Genomic DNA, 7,792 nt, shown 5'->3' on the forward strand with positions numbered 1-7,792 from the left:
GATATGTAAAATTGTAACAAATTGTGCATGTCCATAAGAAAAATAACCTACCAAAACTTCAAATGCCACGATAATTAATTAAATTATGACAGTGTAATTATCGCAAACATGACCTACTAGATGCCTGTTAAGATCTTAACTGAGACTCATGCCATGTTCATGTGTGTGTTTTACCTTCTTCACATGACAATACTTCAATTAACTTGAAATACCATACTTGTGGGATCTTATGTAAGTTTGGTATTCTTGTAGTAATGGCCAGTACAAAGCAAGCATGTAGCACTACAAGAAAAATGGCCTTTGAGCACAAAATTAGGGACACAAATGAGGTGTTTGTGTCTGTTTAAACACCAATAAGGTGGAACAGTGCTCATTTCGTAATGGGCACCATGAATTGTGCGCAATGTTAAGAAAAGTGGACGCAAACTCATTATTGGGCACAAGGCCATGAATTTTGTGCCTTTAATGTCAGCAATGGAAATTTTTTATTAATTTGCAATGACACCATAAATGTTATTGTGTCTTGTAATTTAATATATTTAAAGTAAAAGTATATTTTTTGTGCCCTTTGTTTAAAATAATGTTTTAAACAAAATAAGAAAACATTTTCCTCAAACTTCACGCCTCACTCTCTCCTCATTTCCTTCATTCCGCCTCTCTGTGTTTCCCCATTCAAACTCAGCCTCTCCTCAATTCCTTTGCCTCTCTTCTCTCTTTGGCTTTCCCCTTCCCAATCGAACCTAGCCTCTCTTCAACCCTAGCCTCTCTCTTTCTCTCTCTCTCTCTCTCTCTCTCTCTCTCTTTATATTTTCCCCAAATTTTTCTATTTCCTTCTCTCTGTCTCTTTCACCTCTCATCTCAATTCTCAAGTCGAGTTCACATCTCATGCAGAAACATAATTTGCAAATCCTTCCCCTTCAAATTTCACACACACTGCGAATCGATGGGTCTCAACTCAAGTCTTCAGTTGAGTTCACACATTCTCACAGAATCTGCAAAAAAAATCCTTCTCATTCACACATAATCTGCAAATCAGTCGGCCTCAACTCTCTTCTCATCCCCAGTTCCCTTTCAGTTCAGTGCTTGCATAATGCGATTCCTTCCTCTCCACTTCGTTCCAGGTAAAATGGCAACAATTTAGAACTTGTATTGGTTAATTTAGTTAATATTTTGTGATTAATTTTAGGGTTAGGGTTCGTTTGAAACACAAGGGAACTGAGCTTTTTTCTCTTTTGGGTTATAATCAAATGGGGATTTTATCTGGTTCAGATTCAAACAGACCCATTTTTGCTTCGAATGGAAAGTGACCTGCTGTAACTTCGAATAGGTTTAGACTGGAAGGTGATTGGCTATTTTTATGAATTAACAAATATTGAGTTGTATATGTGTGAACACGGAAAATTCCTGAAACGAAAGAGACAAGAACAACGTGCAAAAACAAATATTTGTATTTGATGATTTTGGGTTACAATCTCTCTATAACTTGATCCTCTGATTCGATCTCCGTAAGGTGTTGATTTGTGGATGTTTCGTTGATCCAAGGGTCGTTGAGGCTTGATCTTGGATGAACTGTTGAAAGTTTCTTCAAGGGGCCGCGAGCTTGATCTTTGAAGGTGGATTTGAGCGGATCTTCAAGGAACCGTTGGGGCTTGATGTTAAGGATGAGTGTTTCTTCAAGGGCCGTTAAGGCTTGATCTTGAATAACGGCGATGAACGGATCTTCAAGGGCTTTTGGGCTTGATCTTGAAGAACAGTGATGAAAGGATCTTCAAGGGCTTTTGGGCTTAATCTTGAAGAACGGTTGGATGTGTGGATTTGTCGACGTTGTTGATCCAAAGGGCCGTTGGGGCTTGATCTTGGATGAACGGATGATGAACGATGGTGCTTTCTTCAAGGGTCGTCGGGGCTTGATCTTGAATTGGTGATTGTTAATCCAAGGGCCGTCGGGGCTTGATCTTGGAAGAACGATGAACGAAGAACAAAGAACACTTTCTTCAAGGGTCGTCGGGGCTTGATCTTGAATTGGTGATTGTTAATCCAAGGGCCGTCGGGGCTTGATCTTGGAAGAACGATGAACGAAGAACGAAGAACGCTTTCTTGATTCTTCGGGAACCTGGATGCTTGAGAGCTTTGGAGTTTCAGAGCTTCAGAGCTTCAAGAATTTTGCCTAATGATTTTGATTCCTCTAAATGAATGAATTACCCTTCTATTTATAGAAATTTCCAAGGCCTAATTTTGAATATAATATTCCAGATGAAATAAGTCGTTTCTGCCAGGTGTTGACACGTGTCCTGTTTGATGACTTTTCCAACTTATTTTGATTTTTTGTTTAGACACACTCTACGTGTAAAATTTATGTAATACATGAGCGTTGAAACTTTGATTTATCGGTCAACATTTATTTACCGAAATTTCGATGTCTACAATATGTACTACTTAATGTATTAGCCAAGGGTAGATTTGGCTTTGGAAAGCTGTTATTCAGCTTTTTCATAGCACAATAATTAATTGGAAGGTTGTTATTCCATTTTGCTCAAATTTGTTCATATTTCTCGTTGATTGTACAATTCAGGTTGATTGTTCATATTTGTGACTTGTCACTATGAACGCATTTGTACAATTCAGGTTGTTTGTACAATGAGTGGCTTTTCGTATTTGTACAGTAGGCAATGATTCTTTAAGAAAGTTGGACTGGTAGAGTAATTTAGTTTAGGAAATAAAGCATGAATTGGTACTGGTAGTAGTATGTATAATGTATTGATGAACTTACAATCTAGAAAGAGAAGGGGGTTTCTTAGAAAGCAAATGAACTAGCACTGGTAGTACTTTGATATGTTGTCAAATTGCTCTGGTATTCAAAGTGGGAAATGATTTATTTGTTCAAGTCTCTTCCAAATTTTCTCCTAATCTTTCCTTTATAGTTAATTTTATTTCCAATTAGCTTTTGCATGCTCTCGTCAAATTGCTTGATATGATGCTGTTAATTTCCAACTAGCTTCGAACTAAAATTTCCCCTACAAGAACTTCTCTACGTCCTTATCCAAAGAAGCACAAGAAAGCACAAACCTTGCAAAGGGCTTCTGCAACAAAAAGGGGATTATGATATTAACCTTCAGAGCTATTGTATTTGCTTACCTGATTTTGCTTTTTATATATTTGATTAAGACATTTTGAATTTGCAGGTTCTGAAAGATGCTGAGGTAGCCTTACTCCATGGCAGATCTGGAACTTCTAGTTATTGATTTTAATTAGCTCTGTTTTTTTGTGTCATTTTCGACTGATTGTGGGAATGGTTTTGAATTCAACTAGATTTGTTTTGATGACTATATAATGAATGTGTATCTATTTGACTACAAAATGAATGTGTATCTAATGAATATTGTAGTCTGTTAGCCGAGTGGGTCTTTTATTCACTAACATCAAGCTAAGGGTTATGTCAGCCGATTTCAACAGGTTTTTGCCTTGGTCGCTGTCAATAGCGGTAATTCCAGTTGGTCAAAATCTTTGGTCTGTTACAAAACCTTAAAGGATAGAAAACTTCTCTAGTCTGTGCGCTTGAATATTGGAATCAAAATGAAGATGATAATATTTATCTATAACGAATTTGAACCTTGAGCAACTAGCTATGTAACCTTGTGCAAAGTATTATGGGACTGAACAACCTAGTAATGCATTTTTAAGTTTTTAATGTTTGAAAGTTTTTTGGTCCTTGAACATCACTGGAAATATGTGGTAGTTTCCCCTCTTGTTGGTTGTGTGAACTGCTTTATGGAAAATCTCAGAAATTTTGTTTGTTTTTTATCTTGAACACTTGTAAATGTATTTTTTATGAGGAGTACTTGTAGTTTCCCATATTAATCTTCTGCTTCCATTGTTGGTTGTTTTGGACGGAGGAGTTGTTATATAAGAATCATCTTTAAGCAGGTGGTGGAAAGGCCCATAAAGCAAATATGAGTCCTCCCACAGATGATAGAGGTATGTCTTTCATTCTTTATCCCTTCATTTTCTTTGCTCTTGTAAATTGTTTGGTTTTTCTTTATCTTTGAATTTATATTTATATGTATATGTATGTATGTGTATCTACTACACTGAATTCGCAGGCTTTTAGTTTATTTAAGTGCTGAATTTTTGTAAATCTACATTTTCAAATGCTGAATGTTTTATACCTAAAGTATGTTTCCCTTTTCTCCCATACAGGTTGCTCTGCTTGGGTTCAGTTTTAAGCGCATTGAACATGGAGGGGAAATTGATGCCAGTGCACCTTGGGACTACGCTGAGATTCAGATTATTCCATCCCAGAACAGGTTAGGTTTTCGCCTTCCGGTAAATTTTATTCTTTTAATGGCATATGTTTTCTCCTCTGTTGTATTGGATTATAAAAGTTTGTTCTTTCTGTATATGCTACGCTAAGTGTATTATTATTTCCTGTTGGTGATTCCCTTTGTTTAGGTGATATTATGAATTTATTCAAATTATTGGAGAGTAACTACATGTTTTTTTTTTTTTTTGTATTAGAATTGATAAGTTACCTTTCCTCTCTTCCGACTTATAATAAATTGATAAATTATAATGATATTTCATATTGTTGTATAGTTCCCTACCGAGTGGAAGCACGAAAGACATTATCAAAGCTAAAAACTACTTGATTATAAGTAGGTTAGATTTCAAAAAACTTATTTATTAGCTAGTGCTTGCCTGGTTATTTGTTTTTTGACTTATTCTTTGCTCTTTTCCTCAATTTGGTTGGTTGTTGCATTATGCTGCGAAAAGTATATCTTTCTACTATTATAATTAGGACTAGTACTTGCTATCTACTCTCTTACATAAGAAATCGTTAAAGTTTATGGTATGTGTATTTAGGCAATGATTGAAAATATTTATGTACTTTGGTTGGTGTTTCTGTCGAAACTTTGCTGCATAGTCTTTGAAAAGAAAGTAGCAATGCATCAGCATCGCTGCTTTTACTGCTCGATAGATTTCTTACTCATGTTCATTTTCAGAGGCTGGAGCAGGGGTTAAAGGTTGTTTGTGGTGGTTAAGGGTTGTTTGGCATGCGAGGAACTCGACAGTAATGGTATTTGTTAGGTTCTTAGATTTAGTTAAGAGTTTTTCATGGAAGAAAAAATGTATTAGGAATTATTTTCATTATCTGTATGAATAATTTCTTATTGATGGTATTACTATTTGAATTTATTTTTTATATATATTTATCCTATTGGGCACAATAACAAACTTGTGCTAACGAAAAAGTCTGACATGGGTGTCAGAAAAGAGGCACAAAAAACCCTTATTTGTGCTGAGCTTTTTGGGTAGCAAGGACCATATTGTGCCCAATGGTCAAAGGCAACACCCATAGAGGGCACACATAATATAATAATTGCTGGATTGTTGCCATTGGTCTATGGGCACATATGTTAGTGCATTTTGGCCTCAAAGGGCACAAATAATTTGTTGTGCACAATGCCCATATTTTTTGTAGTGTAGCCAAGGCAGCTGAGTTAGTGGGATCGATCCATCCAGCCAAGCGTGTGTGCAGAGTGCAGCACGGAGGTGAAAGGACAAGAAAGGGCAGAGGGAATGATGAGATGGTTCTGCTATCATTGTAAGATTGTGATAATTGAAGGGACCTACATGAACTAGGCTCCAAATCATCATGAATATTTGCAAGGTCACTTATACCGTCATATGATGCATGGCAAGTTGGGTGCATGAGAGAGTATCCGAGAGCATCCATTCCTCATCACCCTCACCAGAGCCCGATCTGATTCATTACAAATTTGCAGTTTACATGCAATTTACAAATTTTCAACCGTATCAGTCTGTTACTCCTCTTTTCTTTCTTTGTTTACTTTTAATTTTCTCCCACTTCAAACCGTTTTTTTTTTTTTTGTTCTTGTTACTAGTTAAATTCTAGAACCTACCAATCATCATTAGAGTCTCTTGTAGCATGAATGCAAGATCACTTACTTTTGTTTCGTAAAATCAAAACTTGACTTTGGCTTTCATGCTAATTATGCTGAAGCTTCATCCTAATTATGTTGAACTCAAAACGTACTTATAAACAAGACCAAACTAGTAGGACGTTATTATGTACAACTATATATATATATGAACTATATTATGAAATTAAATCTTGTATAACACTGGCATTTTACACTCCTAATAGAGTGAATGGATTATTTGTGAACTTGTCTTGCACTCAAAGATGCTTAAATTTCCCTGTAGCGTAAGAAAAATCTTAACTTTCGTAATTATGTTTAAACCTAAACACTATAAAAGTTCGACTCTCGTTTTGTCATCGTATGGGTGCTGACTGGGCCTAGTAAGTGGTAGTTGAAAACGTACAATTATTAATATTAGGAGATGGGGTTAAGTTAAAAGAAAAGTAGATTACTGCAGGGTATTACGGTATCAGCCAATGGATGAAGGGTACGGTTTTTAGATGGGGGTGGGTGGGGGCTGGGATCAATGGGTATCTCGCAATAACAGTTGGACGTGTAAGTAGGCGAATGTGATTATGGCTTGGAAGGGAACAAAGTGTACGTAGGAACGGGACGGGATTGCAGCAGGAAGGGAGGAGGGGTATGCTTGTCTCTATGCATTGCTTGGGATAGGACTCTGTCGTCACTGTCGTATGGGTCACTAAACAGCCTGTTCACTACCACCTACACTTCCCTTAACATTACAAATTCACATTATTATATAACCTTAATGTTTATATACGTTGTTATTAATCATATTAACCATAATTCCCAATGCGGACATGGCAGTGATATTGCTGATATCGTTGAAATTGCAAACTTCTTTTTTTTTGTTGAAAGAGACGATAGCTTCATTATAAATCAAGGGAAACAGTACAAATAAACTTCCAGTAAAGGGACTAGCCCAAACAATCCTCTAGCAAGAGGTCGGCAATGAGATCCGGTGGATCCTCAAACCATGTACAAGAGCTATCACAGTGAAAAGCAAAATGCGCTAGATGGTGGGCGATACCATTCGCTTGTCGGCGTATGTGGGTAGAGTGACCTCCAGTGAATCAGTGATTGTGGACAACATGAAATTGGAATCTTCAACATTAGGTTTAACCAAAGATGTATTGAGAGAGCCGTCCAAAAAAGCAATTACAATTTGGAGGGAATCGTTTTCCAAAGAATTTTGAATACCCCTTAAAGTCGCCAGAATTAAGTCATCACGAAGAAACTTAAAGTTGTTAATATGTAGTTAATATGGTTGTCACTTGTCAAAATGTCTTTATATTTTGTTCGCAAGTGCAGATATTTTCAACAAAGAATAGTTGCATAACTTTACATGATTAACTAATGCCCAATTGTCATTTCCCATTTGGCAACTAGTTGGCCGTTGGATCTGTGATGCTCTGTTGTATCATTGTATGTGAGCCTGTAGGAGAGATGAACCCACCTTACAACAACAGTCTTATATACAAATGGGACCCAAACGTCCTCAATTACATGTGATCCATCACATATATGCATGTAGGGTTTTCTCCCGTTAATTTGTTAATTTGTTAATTTGCTCACCAAATCGAAAATTAGATAGATCTGCATGCATACATAGGGTAAAATAATTGATTTTCTTGTTGGCCTGAATGATTGGGTGAAAATCGTAATAGTATTACTGCAGTACTACTGCTTACCTAAAACTTAAAGGACTCATGTTTTTCACTTTGATTGCATACCCATTCTGCTGTGGGATGCTTGTATTTATAATTGCTTCATGATTACGTTAGAGTTTGAAAACCCTATTTACAAGGAAGTTTGAAATTCAAATAATA

General features: G+C 36.4%; 1 long non-coding RNA gene across 2 annotated transcripts; it reads left to right on the forward strand.

Moving 5' to 3' along the window:
- The first annotated feature begins 623 nt into the window (after positions 1 to 623).
- LOC114821324 (uncharacterized) lies at positions 624 to 5,200 on the forward strand. Of its 2 annotated transcripts, XR_003768740.2 has the most exons (5): positions 624 to 1,121; positions 3,183 to 3,975; positions 4,198 to 4,304; positions 4,594 to 4,656; positions 5,001 to 5,200. It is a non-coding gene; the product is annotated as an uncharacterized lncRNA (long non-coding RNA). The 2 variants fall into 2 exon arrangements; XR_003768741.2 differs by lacking the exon at positions 4,594 to 4,656.
- The last annotated feature ends 2,592 nt before the right edge of the window (positions 5,201 to 7,792 follow it).

This window comes from Malus domestica, chromosome 15 (assembly GCF_042453785.1).
Source record: "Malus domestica chromosome 15, GDT2T_hap1".
Lineage (NCBI taxonomy): Eukaryota > Viridiplantae > Streptophyta > Magnoliopsida > Rosales > Rosaceae > Malus > Malus domestica.